The following is a 19191-nucleotide window of genomic DNA, read 5'->3' on the forward strand; positions in this document are numbered from 1 at the left end:
ACCTACAGACCGACAGATCGACCGACATGAGCAAAGCAATATACCCCCTCTTCTTCGAAGGGGGGCATAAATATTGAACGTTTGTCTTAAAATTTAAAATGCATTTATACCAAATGTTCGCTAAATTCTAGCATCAGTTTTTTCTCATGGTTTACTTCATACAAATTCGAGCATAGCCGGATAGTTACGCTGCATATGGCAATGAATGTCTTTAAAATTCCGAAGTGTTTGTCGGATTACACATTTACTTATGCTCATTTGAGAATAAAACAAAATGTTTACAGTTGTGTGTAATTAATTCAACGAGTCTTTGTTTAGACGCTTGAAGCGATGAAAAAATGTTTTGACAATACTACGCATGAAATGCACAATTTCCATGATTATTACACCCGGTTGCCATCAACAGTTTTCTAAGTAACTCGCCATGATTTTATCGTGAAGGTGTACACCTTAGGGTTGATTAGAATGGTAGGTATAAAAATAAATGCGTTTATATTTAAATAAAAATTAACGGACAAGTGTAGTTCAGCAACGGACAAGTTAAATTTCCTAAATGGTTGTCCATGGACAAGTATAGTTTTTTTAGATTTCGCCACCCCTGCCTTAGGGTGACTTCAAGCCATTTCAAGTCGACAATGACCCAATGCGCTGCGCTCATTGGGTTGTTGTCAACCCGAAATGACTTGAAGTCACCTGGGGGTGACTAGAAGCTGCTTCATGTCACCCTAGGGTGACTTCAAGCCGAATCCTGTCACCTACTTTTTTTTTTTTATCACCCTTAGGTGACATGAAGTGGCTTCAAGTCACCCTAGAGTGACTAGCATTGGCTTGAAGTCACCCTAGGGTGACTTCAAGCTGATTCATATCACCCTTAGGTGACATGAAGTGGCTTCAAGTCACCCTAGAGTGACTAGCATTGGCTTGAGGTCACCCTAGGGTGACATGAATCGCCTTCTTGACCCATTGGGTCATTGTTGACCTGAAATGGCTTGAAGTCATCCAGGGGTGACTAGAAGGTGATTCATGTCACCCTAGGGTGACTTCAAGCCGATGCTTGTCACTGTAGGGTGACTTGAAGCCGCTTAGGGTGACTTCAAGTCGCCTTAACAATGACCAAATGAGCGCTAGTACTGCTACCACTGCTACTACTGCTGCTGCTACTGCTGCTACTACTTCTGCTGCTACTGCTGCTACTGCTGCTGCTACTACTGCTGCTACTACTGATGCTTCTACTGCTGCTGCTTATACCACTGCTGCTGCTATAACTGCTGCTGCTGCTACTACTGCTGCAGTTACTGCTGCTGCTAGTGCTTCTATTTCTGCTTCTGCTACTGCTGCTGCTGCTACTACTATTACTACAACTGCTGCTTAGTAACTTCTGCTACTACTGCTACTCCTACTGCTGCCACTACTGCTACTACTACTACAACTACTGCTACTACAAATGCTGCTGCTACTACTACTTCTACTACTTCTGCTGCTACTACTGCTGCTGCTGCTACTGCTGCTACTTCTGCTGCTTCAACTGCTGCTATTGTTGCTGCTGCTACTACTACTACTACTACTGCTGCTGCTACTACTTCTGCTTCTAATGCTGCTACTACTGCTGCTGCTACAACTGCTGCTACTACTACTACTACTACTACTGCTACTACTACTACTGCTACTACTACTACTACTACTGCTACTACTACTACTACTACTAGTGCTACATGTTAGCCATTGCCTGCTGACTTCGGGCCTTAAGGAGGCAATCATACTCTGATAAAGCAGATGACAGTCGTGGGAAATTCGAGAGTTTCAGCACATATGGGATTATTGGGTATCTGCATATTCACAAAAAGGAATTTATGCCGAAATCGATACGATAGGGTTTATGTACATGTAATGCTGAAGGATATGATAAACTATACACTCACCATGGCAACATACATGGCACATTCTGGTCACAAAATGTACAGGGTTTTGCGGCTTGGACAGAAACGATTTTCACACTTATTGTGACCTTGACCTTTGATCTAGTGACTCCAATTTCAATAGGGGTCATCTACTGTTCAAGGCCAATGTACTTGTGAACTATTAAATCAATCGGTCGATTGGTTCACAAGTTTTTGATCGGAATTTAACTGGTCTACTGACAGACTGACCGATGGGGGGGGGGGGTTGCAAGAGCAGGTTAGGAAATAACAAATATCTATGTTTTAGATATAAATTATAATTTCATGCCCCAACAATGATGTTTTATCTTGATTTTGATTAAAATAACTGTATGTTAACATTTTCTATTATCTCAATGATTTGTGTTACAAAATTATTTCATAAGCAATAATATTTTATCACAAATTATTCCATCATATAACAAAATAAAACAATTTTAGGACTAATGTTGTTTTGATTCTTGACTGTGGATTTTATGATTAATTTGAATAATGAAATCTCAACATGCATTTCACGTGTACAAGTCATTTTGAGGACAATCTATAAAGCATTTGATAAAGCAGTATTTAATTTTTTAATTTAATATCATTGAATAAAAAAAATGCATAGACACTTACATGAAATTTGGGCAATAAGGTCTTAACACTTTCAGTGCGGGAACCGAATTTTGAAGGCCTTTGCAAACAGTTTGGATCCAGATGAGACGCCACAGAACATGGCGTCTCATCAGGATCCAAACTGTTTGCTATTCTGATAGTATTTTTTGAAAAAAAATCGAAGAAAATGCTAATTTTAGAAATTCAGCAGACGACATTTTAGCAGAAGACAAATTTCCCAGCATGCAAAGGGTTAAAGCATCTTTAGAACAACACTAAGAAGACTTCGAAAGGCAACATAAACATAGGTCAATTACTGTTCAAGAGTGTGCCCTGCAATCCGATATACCTACTCCTGAAGTTTAGATATAATACATACAGGAGAAGTCATATTTAGTATCAAAATAAACAAATGGCAAGAACTCCATACGCTTAAGGACATTCCTGCATTGGATTTCAGACAAAAAAAAGCTTTCAACTATTGTGCACAGAGAGCTTTTGAACAAACTTAAGTAATTGTGCACTAATCAACTACAAGAAAGCAACAAATAAACTTCCACGCAGTCTAAGTAAACAATGTCATGCGCTCTTTTGTACATTGTATATATGCAAGAACTGATAAGGAGTGATACAATATGTTTTTATTCTTTCATTATTATTTATTTTCTTTCAGTAATTATATAATGTTACTATATGTATATTTTAATTGTTATCTTACAAATTATTCTTTCGATTTATATGATTATTTTGTAGTTTTTAACCACTCTCAAGTACAAGAAACAAACATGCACAGAGATTGGTTGTTGTAGTCTCTTTACTGTTAGGAGAAAGTAGTGTTATAAGTCACAGCTCAGATGACTTAAAATAACACTATCATAAAAAATCAACCTGAAAGAAAAAACTTCAACAGACTCTGAGAAAGACAATATATAAGATGTTAATATATCTGACTCAGATTGCAGTACCAAATATGTTTTAATAGAAAACTAGAATTTTACACATTAATGACTTCCATAATGCAATGCCTCAAATAATAACCATGTAGCAATGGTTGTAGATTCACCATTTCACAGTTTGGAACAGTGCATGCATGTAACAGTAACATGCTACAGTGTGCTTAACCAGACTGACCACCTGGACCCTTTACTAACCAAGGTTACAACAGAATAAGGGTGGCTGTTCATGAAATATATAAAAATAATGTTAAACATGCTTTGTCTCCCAGACATGCCCACAAATGTTGTTTTTTTAGCCAGACTGACCACCTGGCCCCTTAACTAACCAAGGTTACAACATAATATGAATGGACTTTCATGAAATATAGAAAAATAATGTTACATGCTTTGTCTCCCACACATGCCCACAAATGAGTAAAACATGCAGACCAGTGGGAATGATAAATCAATTAACACATAAAATAATAAAACCAAACTAAATAATTATGAATCAGTGACAAAAATAACATTTACAGTGGTGATGATTATAATGACAATGACCATGGCTTTTTATTTACGATAATAATTGCGCAATTACTCTTAGATTTATTGTCTTGAGTGTGAGCCTAATTTCCACTTTTTATTTTTTAAAGAGTAATAACTTAAGGATGAACAAGCAATTACGCTAAAAAAATTCTTGGTATTTTTCGGCGTTTTCACCTTAGCCTGACCTTTGTAAGCGACCAATCTATTAGAATATAAATTTTCCCATCGGTGGGCCTGAAACTGTTCGCAGAAGAAACGTGCAATCTACAAACAGATTTCACATTAATATTAATATGTTATGACATCGACTTACATTTTTTGGGAAGTATTGGGTATGAAAAGGGATACTGCAGTTCGTTTAGCAACAATGTTAACTGCGTATTCAGCATGAAACAATTGTATCTCTAATGATAAAGTTTTTAAAATAGAGCAGTTTCAGACTTAATTCTCGACAACAATACAGTTTGTGTTTGCCCCTTTATATTCAGAGGATTGTCAGCGCTAGAGTGTTTTTACTTAAAGGCTATGTTCTCATATTTACTTATTATTAACATATTGCTGTCTGGGTACTAGTATATTTTAGTGCATAAAAGTATCGTTTTTCGATATCCTGATATTAGTTTTGGTCAAACTATATTTGATTGTTTTCGAAATTGAACATTAAACATGTAAAAGTTTAAAGTTTTAAACAAGCCGTCGTTCAAGCCGTGACATAGAGACCTCACCCCAAGCATTGCATTCCAAGCCGCAAGGTATCAGGGTGAGTTTTCGCGGATAGTACAGGGATCGTTATATAATACAGACGGCATCGCGTGAACTAGGTGTACTGGGATTTTATTTAGACCAGATGTTAAATGAAGATATTCGCCGATATAATTATGGTACCTCAATAAAAGATTCTTAATGTGTTTTCAACAAAACCATGATAAATATTATGTTTGATTAATTCAACAATAGTTACCCCACCATATTGAACAATGTATTGAGCATGAGCGAGATGATTCCCGATACTGTTAATAATCAAATCAAAAAGCAATGCCCGACACACCACTAAACAGGTTTGTCCAAAGAACGAGCAAATTAATATTTAAAATATGTACAGATACTTCCTGTGTGGCCGGTTGACTAACATGTTTTAATTTATACTTCCATTCTTCTTTTTGTGTATCTATAGATATATGATCAGCAGTATGTAATTGTGTAAAATAAATCGCGAAAACTACGCGTAAATATCCCGTACTGCGTGAAATGCAGCTAAGAACTGCACAGAAAAAGACATATGCTATCTTTGATTTCATTCTTTAAACTCTTAACCTTTCACCAACTCCAACCACAATCAACGCCGTATATCTTTTTTAAAGATATTTCTTGTTGAGGTTACTATGAAATTGATGATTAAGTTCAAAAGAACAAAAATCCTATTTAATAATTGTTTTCAAATCATGTACTTTCAATAAAGTAAATGTATACCTTTGAAATTTGTAGGCATGGAAAATCTCAAGAGCTGTAAGATTGTCAGGGCATGCGGCCTAACTCTTTCAGTGCTGGAACCAAATTTTGAAGGCCTTTGCAAACCGTTTTGATCCAGATGAGACGCCACAGAACGTGGCGTCTCATCAGGATCCAAACTGTTTGCTATAATGATAGTATTCTTTAAAAAATTGAAGAAATTGTTCATTTCAGAAATTCAGCAGACGACATATTAGCAGAAGATAAATTTCCCAGCATGCAAAGGGCTAACAGCGAGGGTGCCTTACAGACCAGCTTGGACTGCTGGACTTTCTAATACTCAACTCACACTGGGACCAGAGACTTCCAAATTCCATAGCTTACAGTAAGTTCAGCTTATTGCTTCTGTGTAGGATATTAAATAATAATTTGTAACATGTACTGAAGATATTTTGATGTTCAGTTTTTATTAATAGCCACATTTAATGTTTTAAATATTTAATGCCAAATTTACTGGAATACTTATAAGATAATTATATATATTATTAAATTTTGGAAATGCAAACAGTTGGATGCCTTTAATCTCTGCACTTGGAAATCAAAGTCAATATCAACAATGACAGACACGTTTTCACATACCGGTACTGCTACTAACAGTTGTCTGTCATGATCATTACACAAGTTTTCCCATAGTGCATATTGAATTAATTTAAGACCTAGAATGACTGCTTCCTCAATTACAGTTAGGATTATAAATGTGTTAAAGTCCGTAAAAACTTTTGTTTTAGTATTCCAATATAAGCATTCAATATTTTAACACATGTATTATTATTTGTTTAAAAAAAAAACACACACAAAAAACAACAGGGTGACTGAAAATGAATATAGGACACCTTTTACTTTATTGTTAATTAATTATACCTTTCTGAGATAAGTTGCATAGGAGTAATAAGATTGTTGTCTAGTAATGAATTTCCATTTCCCATGCACACAACAAATATTTTCATTGTTTTTTAATTCAATTAAACCATGATTACTGCCCATAAAAGTATATTTACTTTTCCAGAAAGTATAAACATGCTGAAATAAACAGAAATATTTTCCCAATTTTTCAAAGTAATGCTCTTATTAAAACCAGAAATCCACTAGCATATTTACCAGGAATAGATATTCAAAACCAGAAATCCACTGGCATATTAACCAGGAAATAGCTATTCAAAACTAAAAATCCGCTAGCATATTAACCAGGAATAGCTTTTTAAAACCAGTAATCCACTAGCATATTAACCAGGAATATATATTCAAAACCAGAAATCCACTTGCATATTTACCAAGAATAGCTATTCAAAACCAGCAATCCACAAGCATATTAACCAGGAATAGCTATTTAAAACCAAAAATTGAAAAACATAGCAAGATCTCTATCCAAACCAGAAATGCTGTTACACAGTCTTCTTTAATACGCTGTTATGGTAGTGAATAATATCCCAAATATTGCATGTCCATTTCTGTTACATGTAGTTATAAATCATGTCACTGAAATTTTTATTTGAAAAAAGGGGCATAACTTTGGTAATTTTTTCCCCACTTCATATCATCAGGAACATTATATATACCTTGTACATTTTAGTCTTGTAATTTATGTTTGTGCAAATAAAAAGTTAAAGAAAATCATGGGACACATTTGTATGAAGAAGTAAATCATATGACAATTATAATTTCCCAATGAAAGAGAAACAAAACATTTATAATATTCAGTGTCCTTGTATTGAACTAATGAAAAAAAACAGACCACCTTCTGACTTAAGAAGAATAACATGAAAGACAAAGGGGGTTCACTCATGTGATAGTCAAGATGACAACGTCCATGATAACACAGGTATTTTTCGCAGATTTATATCCTTTATTTCTCTTGTTTAATTTTTAAATGACACTCACCTCCCTGCCATATCAGTATGAAAGTGATAAGCATTTATTTCATATTAAAATTTGCTTTATATCTTGACTTTACTCGCTGCAAATTTTCCAAGTGGAGTTGTAATAAGGTCATCCGGCTAAGAAATTATGCAGTGAGTAAAGTCGAGATTTAAAGCGAATATTAATATGAATAAAACACTTGTAGCTTTCTTGCTTATATGGCTGGAAAGTGAGCAGCATTTAAAAAAAAAATACATGTCATAAAGAGTGTAAAACGGCGAAAAATACTTAACCATGTAAAAACCTTGAAACTAATTTAGAGACAATATATTTACAACAAGTAAATGCGAAGAATTTGTGATATCTCCCGCCAAACTATAGCTTTGTCACAGAAAAAAGCATGTTTTCAACATACAAAGGGCCATAACTTCGTTATTAACAGATGGTGTACAATGCCATTTGGCATGCATCATCCTCTTATTCATATATATACTCATACCAAGTTTCAATGGAATCCGCCAAAGCACTTCGAAGATATGGCTCTAGACACAAAAGTGCGGACGGACGGAGGGAAGGACGGACAGACGGACAACGCCAAACAATATCCCTCTGCCTTTGGTGGGGGATAAAAAATGTAAACTACATGATATTCGCTGGTTGAATCATAAATACAACTTAAAATAAATTTATCATTGTCATAATATTTGAGTGTAGAGGCTAAATAACATATAACAGTTTCTCAATTTTTATATATTACTTATGAACTATGGTGGTGTGGAGGCTATTAATGACTGGCATGTTGGCTCTGGTGGTTGGGTGTAGCAGTTGGTATCTCTTGTATCTCTTGTAGCAGTGGCAGTAGATTATGAGGGGCAGTATCAAACATCCATCTGAAAATGAACATGTATGCAATGTTTATACAGAAACAATGATATATTTAACCCTTTCAGTGCGGGAACCGAATTTTGAAGGCCTTTGCAAACAGTTTGGATCCAGATGAGATGCCACAGAACGTGGCGTCTCATCAGGATCCAAACTGTTTGCTATTCTGATAGTATTCTTTGAAAAAATTCGAAGAAAATGCTAATTTTAGAAATTCAGCAGAAGATATTTTAGCAGACGACAAATTTCCCAGCATGCAAAAGGTTAATCAGCATCCTGAGTTATCTTTCAACTATTAAGTCTGCAAATAACATCTTGTGTTGACATTAAATGAAACATTTAGACAAAACACATGAGAAAAATCATGAAATGTAGATCAAACACATTTCATGACCATGCATGTGGTGTGATTACTTTTTTTATTCAACTCTGTTCAAATGGAATGCTTTTGGAGCATTTTCCCTTTAATTAACTGTTTCAGTATTAATACTTTCTTGCTCTGAGACATTTATTATATCACAAAGAAGATACTTTTACAAAATAACAAAGAAACTTGATCAACTTGTAATACATGTGTAGCTTAACCTCCTTACTGAAATTAAATATAATTGCTGCAATTGTTGCTACAAATGTACTTACCGGTATGTCTAGTTTGCACTGCATCTTTTCCAAGAGGCTATGGAGGTGCTCTGCGGCCTCCTGAAATATAATGAAAAGTGTGAGTATATATATATATATATATATATATTTGGTAATTTTGCAAGAAAAGTTTCAAAAGTTTGAATAATTTTTCATGTTAATCTTATATACAACACATGCATCCGCTCTTGTTGAAAACAAAAGGAATTGAAGGGTGTGGCAGAAAATCCAGGATGACAGTTTTCAAGTTTAATGCGGGTCTAGTGGCACAGTTATTTGAAATTTTACTTTAAAGGAAAAAACATTTTTATTGCATGCAAAGTTTGTCATATAACTAAATAAAATGAATCATTTATCAAAACATTCCATAATAATCTGTTAAAACAGACCCATTTATCATTTGGCAAAAGGCTTCATTATTTGACTAGGAAGTAAGAATTACTGTCTAGACTCTGAAGGCACTGAATTTGTTCGCTATTGCATAATCTTAAAAGCAACTCAGTTTTCAAACTTATGATATAGCTTTTAATATCGCAAGTTTGAAATGAACACAACCCATTCAAATTTCAAAGAGTGTGTCTTAGAGCACAGGTCGAGATGTGTCACTGACTGTTTATCCTTCTATTTATGTTATAGAGATAACTCAGACAAAATAACAACAATATGTCTTTATTTTCACAATTGGTCGCTGCAGTGGCAACCATCTTCAGAATTGTAGTTGCCTTAAGGCTAAAGAATAACAAGCCCATAATCATGTACATGTTGCGATATGTGTATCTGATACTTTATCTGTTTTCTTTAACCCTTTCAGTGCGGGAACCGAATTTTGAAGACCTTTGCAAACAGATTGGATCCAGACGAGACGCCACAGAACGTGGCGTCTCATCAGGATCCAAACTATTTGCTATTCTGATATTATTTGAAAAAAAATCGAAGAAAATGCTAATTTTAGCAATTAAGCAGACGACATTTTAGCAGACAACAAATTTCCCAGCATGCAAAGGGTTAAATTATTGAGAAACAATTTTGCCCACTTGACAGACTTTTAATGAAGTAGTAAGCACCATTTGCCCTGAAAGCAGCCAATATGTACAGATATCAGTCATAAACTTACCAATGTCATGCACAAGCTGATTTAACCCTTTCAGTGCAGGAACCGAATTTTGAAGGCCTGTGCAAACAGTTTGGATCCAGATGAGACGCCACAGAATGTGGCGTCTCATCAAGACCCAAACTGTTTGCTATTCTGATAGTATTCTGTGAAAAAAATCGAAGAAAATGCTAATTTTAGAAATTCAGCAGACGACATTTTAGCAGAAGACAAATTACCCAGCATGCAAAGGGTTAAACACTAGATTGGCCAATATTATAATATGTCCCACCAGCTCTTAATTTACTTAAACCTATTGTTTACATAATTACAGGCTGTGGTCTGCTTCATAGTACCTGAGTTAAGTATGAACAGAAACGCTTTAAGCATTTGTCGTTTGCTAAATTTGACTGGAGTTATCCATGCAGGCAGTCATGGGTTAAGGGCCCTACCGTAGCTAAGGCATACTTATACGCTCAATTGCGTCTGCATTATTTGTGAGCTACAATTTCGCATTACAGTAAATTTCATCCCCAAGACATTCAGGGTCAGTGCTCAGGGTCAGTAAATTGTCAGGCAAAGACGGAATGTACTATTATTAAACGCCTTTTAGTGATAACATAGTATTACTTTCAAGATATAAAATACACAAATTTTGGGGAAAAACATGAATGCAAACCTATCCTTAAATACCATTTGTTTTGCATTGTGGGACATAACTACCGAAAATAGCAGTGTCCATGATAGAAGGGAAATCATTTAATTATCTAGCCACACATGTGTGACATATGCGGTCAGTCTGTCTGAAAATCTTTCCTGCAAGCCAAAATAGGCTACCGACATTTGCCAGTTTGCTATAAATAACACAGTGTGACTTCAATTTTCTATAGGAAATAAGTGTGGTTCGATATTCCAATTACAAGACGCAATTAGAATAAAAAACTGTGTCATGCAAAGATAGGACTAATGCAATATGCAGCCAACAAAGCTCCAGTCCAGCCTGTGCATCCGTGCAGTCTTCTGAGGATATGCATACTGAGGAGGATACTCAGGAGATACCACAAAACTTTGCATGCATTTTTATAAAGAAAATGTAGCCCTTGACCAGAATGTGCAAGTGTGCAGGCCGCATATACCGTAAGACCAATTTTTGCAGATGTAATAGTGTTATTTAAAAGTGTGGAAAGAAAACTGTTTCTTAATAAAATATCAAAGGTTTCGATGATAAAGTAATAAATTCATAATAAGCTACGTTAGGAAACATATGGGATCACAATATATTAGTAGAATTTGAATCTGTGAACACTATTATGTGGTTATATATACATTCACTTCATGATAAATATTTCATGGGGTGGATATGCGACTTTTAAGTGAAAAAAAGAACACAACAATACTTAAACCTTTGGTTTTTATTTAATAACTTAGAAAAGCAAATTTTCTTCCTTTATTTAAAAATCAGGATATATCCCAAATATATTTGTTAAAGATATTTGTTGTTTTACCTATCATACAATTATGATACTATAGGCTGCAGAGCAAATTGTTATGTTTGTTTTTGGAATCTCTGGGACTATGCATTCTAAACGTGTTTTTATAATTACATATTTCAAAATTTATTTTTTAATTTATTTTACCATAAGAATCAGCATATGGTCGTTCAAAACCATGCGGGTGTGTGAGTGCATTTGTGGCGTGTTCTGAGAAAACTGGGCGAAATGCTTGTGCGTAAATTGTCATCCCAGATAAGCCTGTGCAATCTGCACAGGCTAATCACATGGGACGACAATTTCCGCTTTTATGGAATATTTTGTTTAAATGATGTCTCTTCTTAGCGAAAATCCAGTTTAGGCGGAAAGTGTCGTCCCTGATTAGCCTGTGGGGACTGCACAGGCTTATCGGAGATGACACTTTACGCACAAGCATTTTGCCTAGTTGTCTCAGAACACGCCACATTTGTGTTGTAAATATTGGTATGCTCCTATCAGTAACAGAGATCGAGCTGCATCCTAACCATCTGTATTTCATACCTCCTCCGACATCCCCCCTCTTAACTGGGCCACACATTGCCCCAGTTCCTGCAGTGTTGCATTTAGCTGAAAAAATTAAACAAAAAATCATTCCAGCTATGTAATGTAAGCTCTGACCAAAGTGCCAATGCTCAGCTTTTGTTATGGCACATAATGCCTCTCTTAAATGAATTGGGGTTCTGTCTTCCATTGGTTTATTACAGGTTTAGTTTTCATTAATGTTTGCTGGATTTTATCATATTCAGAAAAAAGGATAGATATTTTGTAAGGAGATTAATCATCCTTTTTGAATTGATAACTAAGAATAAGTATAGTTAAAATTACATTAACAAAAAAATGCCTAACCGACCTACCTTACCTTATGTTTTGGAGCGCTAGTGGACACAACTTTTTTTTATTGGCCTTATCACTTTAAAACTGTTGATATACATACTTAGTTTCCTCTTATCAATGCTTTTAAACTGTTTATATAAATTCTAGTTTCCTCTTATCAATGCTTTAAAACTGTTGATATACATACTAGTATTATGGCAAGCGATCCCAAGAAACCAGGTTTCTCATGACAACCTTGGTTCACATGACAACCTAGGTTTTCATGAGAACCTAGGTTCTCATGAGAAACTAGGTTTTTGAAATCCCAAGAAACCATGTTTCTCATGAGAACCTAGGTTCTCATTTGAAAACGTTGGTGAACGCTAGAGAACCTAGGTTCTTGTGAGGAACTAGGTTTTTCACGAGAACCTAGGTTCTCATAGACACATAGAACTTAGGTTCTCTCTGATAACCTGGGTTTTCATGAGAACCCAAGATTTTATTTGGGAACCATAGTTCTCATGAGAACCTAGTTTCTTGGGATTATGCAGCAAACCGCTTGCCACACAGTTTCCTCTTATCAATACTTTAAAACTGTTGATATACATACTAGTTATCCATTATTAATACTTTAAAACTGTTGATATACATACTAGTTATCCATTATCAATACTTTAAAACTGTTGATATACATACTAGTTTCCCATTATCAATACTTTAAAACTGTTGATATACATACTAGTTATCTCTTATCAATACTTTAAAACTGTTGATATACATACCAGCTGCTCCAAAAAATAGGCCCTCTCTTTCCATCTGAAGGCCTCCCTTGTTGCGCCTAATCGTCGGTCCTGCGACTGGGTCGATAGGCTGGCGGGGTTACCCTGCCTGGCCATGGGTTGCGGGGAGTACATCAGTTCGTCACCTGTGAAAAATTAAATAATGATAAAAACTTAATTATTTATACTTTATACTTTATACCTGAAATTCATTTTTAGACCACTCAGAATATCAAAGCTTGCCATACAATCACATTTGTGTTGAGGAAGGTATGTTTGTGTGTCTGACAATCACAAGAGTAAGCAGACACATGAACCTACCATGTGACATAGTTTTTAAGAAGTTTAGCTTCTAGCTTACTTTTATTCCCCCCTTTGAAGAAGAGGGGGTATATTGCTTTGCTCTTGTCGGTCTGTCGGTCGGTCTGTCGGTCCGTCCACCAGGTGGTTGTCAGACGATAACTCAAGAACGCTTGGGCCTAGGATCATGAAACTTCATAGGTACATTGATCATGACTCGCAGATGACCCCTATTGATTTTGAGGTCACTAGGTCAAAGGTCAAGATCACGGTGACCCGAAATAGTAAAATGGTATCTGGATGATAACTCAAGAACGCTTGGGCCTAGGATCATGAAACTTGATATGTGGATTGATCATGACTTGCAGATGACCCCTATTGATTTTCAGGTCACTAGGTCAAAGGTCAAGGTCACAGTGACCCAAAATAGTAAAATGGTTTCCGGATGATAACTGAAGAACGCTTAGGCCTAGGATCATGAAACTTGACAGGTTGATTGATCATGACTTGCAGATGACCCCTATTGATTTTCAGGTCACTAGGTCAAAGGTCAAGGTCACAGTGACCTGAAATAGTAAAATGGTTTCCGGATGATAACTCAAGAACGCTTAGGCCTAGGATCATGAAACTTGATAGGTAGATTGATCATGACTCGCAGATGACCCCTATTAATTTTCAGGTCACTAGGTCAAAGGTCAAGGTCACGATGACCAGAAATAGTAAAATGGTTTCCGGATGATAACTGAAGAACGCTTATTCCTAGGATCATGAACTTGACAGGTAGATTGATCATGACTCGCAGATGACCCCTATTGACCCCTATTGATTTTGAGGTCACTAGGTCAAAGGTCAAGGTCACGATGAACCGAAATAGTAAAATTGTGTCCGGATGATAACTCAAGAACGCTTATGGCTAGGATCATGAAACTTCATAGGTACATTGATCATGACTGGCAGATGACCCCTATTGATTTTCAGGTCACTAGGTCAAAGGTCAAGGTCACAGTGACAAAAAACATATTCACACAATGGCTGTCACTACAACGGAGAGCCCATATGGGGGGCATGCATGTTTTACAAACAGACCTTGTTTTAGTTTAAGATTTGTTTTTGCTATGGGACAGACAGACAAAAAGGCATACATACGTAGGCAATGATGGTCAGGTCAACAAGGAAAAACTTGCATAATATAATAACATTTCAGTCTGAGGTATCATGTGTTCATTTTGAAATTAGGCAAGTTTTAAAGTTTTATGTAAATGCTGCATCTAATTGGATATTGAACCCCCATAACCCTTTTTTCATTTACTTGTGAAACTGCTTATTATGCAAATAAAAGTTTTAATATAATTCATGACTATTACTTTTTCATAATCTAGCTGACTGACTTCGTGGTTTTGTATGAATCTAAACAATGTGAATATTACATATTGTTATTGTATACATACTTTCCTCATCTCTAGCTTTTCTTTTCGCATTTCTTTTTTTTTTGGGTGCAGGTCCGTCTGTAAAAAACATAGGCAAAAAGTCAGTACAAGATTGAATAAAATAAAAAAACAATCTTAAAGATTAATATCAACCGAATTTTCAAGAATTGTGTATGCTATGGAGAGGTTGGGAGTATGGAACATTTAAATAAATCAAAACAAAGCATGGTTGGAAAACCAAATTACATTGTTTAAGTATTAAATATTAATACAAATTATTGGCTAGATGAAGGCCAATGATTTTGTTAAAACTTGCAAACATAAACCAGACACTTGTGAATTCTATATAAAAAAACAAAAACATATTACATTCTTGAACAATATTACTGGGATTCAGATATTCTATCTCGTGTTCATATTATAAATCAAAATTAAATATCTCACCTTGTCCTCTGTACACAGGCTGCCTACAATAAGAAGACATGCAGAAATGAGTACTATCACACAAAATAGATGTACTATTTCCTAGCATATGTTGTACTTTTTCAAAATGAATGTTAAGTTTACAAACATCTGACATTTCTGCCAAAATATTAAGGATCAATTAAAATGAATGAAATACCCAAGCCAAAAGTAAAACATAAGAGTCTCATTCTGAGAAAACTGGGCAAAATGCTTGTGCCTAAATTGTCATCCCAGACTAGCCTGTGCATTCCGCATAGGCTAATCAGGGACGACAATTTCCGCTTTAATGGAATTTTTCGTTTAAATGATGTCTCTTCTTAGCAAAAATTCAATTTAGGCAGAAAGTGTTGTCCCTGATTAGCCTGTGTGGACTGCACAGGCTAATCTGGGACGCCACTTTAAGCACATGCATTATGTCCAGTTTTCTCATAACTTGCAACATTAAAGGAAAGACTTGTAATATATCATTTTGTTACGTGTCCTATTAAAGCCTCTTCCCAATTGTTAGATGTTATTTTTGAAGAAATTACTTGATAATCACCAACATAATGTTCAATTAATTTTAAGTCTTCTATTTCCTTACAATCTTGAACATGTCCTTTATTTGAGGAACATATTTTTCATAAATGTCTGTTTGGTTGTGTTTAAACATTCAATCCTAACTTAAACTCAGTAGAAAGGTGTTTTCTAAGACAATGTCCATAGTTTAAACTAAGAAAGGGCATTTTAAAGGTGGGGAGTTTTCACATTATGAAATTTTAAAACAGGGTGAGCATGAATATGAAAAGTGCTAAGGATTCATCAAATTGTTTCAAAAGTTGAATCCGCCGATTTTATTATTTACATGTGGTACAGTTTAATATTTCTTTGTGATACTTATGAATGGTTGAACTTAATCAGTAACAATCCAAAATAAGAAGCAAGGAGTATGTTAGTGACATATAACATTAGTGAATTAAATAAAAGGGGCTCAGACTAAAATTTTGTCTTTTAAATCTTACTTGTTCTTACGACTGTCAAGTTTATTTTTTGCTCAATACTTACCCTTGCGGGCTAATCCGCTGTGATCGTCTAAGTGGCTGTCCCTGCGGTGTGGAAGGCCGGGGTGACGAAGCCTCATCATCTTCTGAGTTTGTGAAAATCAAAAAATTAAATCCTGGTCATAACTTTATTTATGAGTCTGCATGATATGATGAGAAATGTTGCTCTGACTTTAAGAACCAACACAGTACACATAAACTGCCTGCTCAGTTATTCCTGTGATTTTGTTGTGCTTTTAAAAGGCAAGTAAAATTATTGCTGCATGTCAATCGTTGTCATTATTTGGGAAAGAATATATAAGGTTACTAGTAAATATTTACAACTTCTTTCATTGTCATATCAATGCTGCATTCGGATTGGATAATCTGCACACATCATCCCCTTTTTCATTTCCCAATGAACCGACTCTTCCCATGTATTAAACATAACTACTCATGTCCGTGCTTTTTTTTTTTGCAAAACAGATGTCAAATGCCTTCATTGCTGTGCAGGAACCTTAACAACATTGCTTGTCATTCATCAACAGCAAAATGTAAGTTTGATGCAAAAGTCAACACTATGGGCTTCGATGAAAAATGAAACCTAAACTGAAACCAAGATTCATACACAAGAGTATTGAATTCAAGTTAGGTTAATTAGTCTGTTTCTAAATCCGGTTGTTTGTGAACTGGTACACAATCTTTTAGTTTATGAAATCATTCATCATACAGCTACATTGATATCTGCCAGATAAAACGCTGTATGATATATTTTTTATATTATGTTCGATAGAAAGTTCTTAATTATCAGTTGATGTGTTATTTTACTAAGACTTAATAAATAAGCAATATTTTATTGTAGCAATGAATCAGATTCATTAAAACAAACAATTTGCTAACAAGATGTATGACATTCAAACCACAGAAAGCAACACAAACAGTAAATATTAAAAATGAATAAGTAAATGCTGATGACAAGGAAGTTTTTTAATCAGTCGATGTTTGGATGTTAGTCATTTTACTCAGTATGATCTATACAATCATCATTTTTAGTAAAATTACATCAGATCTAACAAATAAACAATTGGATACCAAGATGTAATATATTTTACCAGATGAATATCGATAGTATAACAAAAATCGAATAAACTAAAGCTCAGTATAGTATCGCTATTTTAAGATCACACTTGGGTTGTTCAAAAAATTCACAGAAGAACAAAATCATAAAATAAAATGTTATATTTGATAATAATTAATGGAAAAAGGGAAGAAGTAATAGAATAAATAGAATATTTTGTTTATCATGCGAGGCTTATCTCGTGTTCATAATATAAATCAAAATTTAATATCTCACCTAGCGCAAGGTACACGGGTTGCCTACAATAAGAAGACATGCAGAAATGAGTACTATCACACAAATAGATTTACTTTTTCCTAGCATATGTTGTACTTTTTCAAAATGAATGTAAAGTTTACAAACATCTGACATTTCTGCCAAAATATTAAGGATCAATTAAAATGAATGAAATACCCAAGCCAAAAGTAAAACATAAGAGTCTCATTCTGAGAAAACTGGGCAAAATGCTTGTGCCTAAATTGTCATCCCAGACTAGCCTGTGCATTCCGCACAGGCTAATCAGGGACGACAATTTCCGCTTAAATGGAATTTTTTGTTTAAATGATGTCTCTTCTTAGCAAAAATTCAATTTAGGCAGAAAGTGTTGTCCCTGATTAGCCTGTGTGGACTGCACAGGCTAATCTGGGACGCCACTTTAAGCACATGCATTATGTCCAGTTTTCTCATAACTTGCAACATTAAAGGAAAGACTTGTAATATATCATTTTGTTACGTGTCCTATTAAAGCCTCTTCCCAATTGTTAGTTAGATGTTATTTTTGAAGAAATTACTTGATAATCACCAACATAATGTTCAATTAATTTTAAGTCTTCTATTTCCTTACAATCTTGAACATGTCCTTTATTTGAGGAACATATTTTTCATAAATGTCTGTTTGGTTGTGTTTAAACATTCAATCCTAACTTAAACTCAGTAGAAAGGTGTTTTATTAGACAATGTCTATAGTTTAAGCTAAGAAAGGGCATTTTAAAGGTGGGGAGTTTTCACATTATGAAATTTTAAAACAGGGTGAGCATGAATATGAAAAAAGCTAAGGATTCATCAAATTGTTTCAAAAGTTGAATCCGCCGATTTTATTATTTACATGTGGTACAGTTTAATATTTCTTTGTGATACTTATGAATGGTTGAACTTAATGAGTAACAATCCAAAATAAGAAGCAAGGAGTATGTTAGTGACATATAACATTAGTGAATTAAATAAAAGGGGCTCAGACTAAAATTTTGTCTTTTAAATCTTACTTGTTCTTACGACTGTCAAGTTTATTTTTTGCTCAATACTTACCCTTGCGGGCTAATCTGCTGTGATCTTAGTGGCTGTCCCTGCGGTGTGGAAGGCCGGGGTGATGAAGCCTCATCTTCTTCTGAGTTTGTGAAAATCAAAAAATTAAATCCTGGTCATAACTTTATTTATGAGTCTGCATGATATGATGAGAAATGTTGCTCTGACTTTAAGAACCAACACAGTACACATAAACTGCCTGCTCAGTTATTCCTGTGATTTTGTTGTGCTTTTAAAAGACAAGTAAAATTATTGCTGCATGTCAATTGTTGTCATTATTTGGGAAAGAATATATAAGGTTAAATATTTACAACTTCTTTCATTGTCATATCAACGCTGCATTCTGATTGGATAATCTGCACACATGACCCCTTTTTTAATTTCCCAATGAACAGACTCTTCCCATGTAAATTTAAACATAAATACTCATGTCGGTGCTTCTTTTTTT

General features: G+C 34.9%; 1 long non-coding RNA gene across 2 annotated transcripts in view; it reads left to right on the forward strand.

Moving 5' to 3' along the window:
* LOC127860323 (uncharacterized) overlaps positions 1 to 19191 on the forward strand; it is a 112647-nt gene that overhangs the window by 70085 nt on the left and 23371 nt on the right. For both annotated transcript variants that reach the window (XR_008039704.1, XR_008039700.1), the window contains exon 3: positions 5699 to 5849. This is a non-coding gene — a long non-coding RNA (uncharacterized LOC127860323). The remainder of the gene's footprint in view (positions 1 to 5698; positions 5850 to 19191) is intronic.

The sequence above is a fragment of the Dreissena polymorpha genome, chromosome 1, assembly GCF_020536995.1.
Source record: "Dreissena polymorpha isolate Duluth1 chromosome 1, UMN_Dpol_1.0, whole genome shotgun sequence".
NCBI lineage: Eukaryota > Metazoa > Mollusca > Bivalvia > Myida > Dreissenidae > Dreissena > Dreissena polymorpha.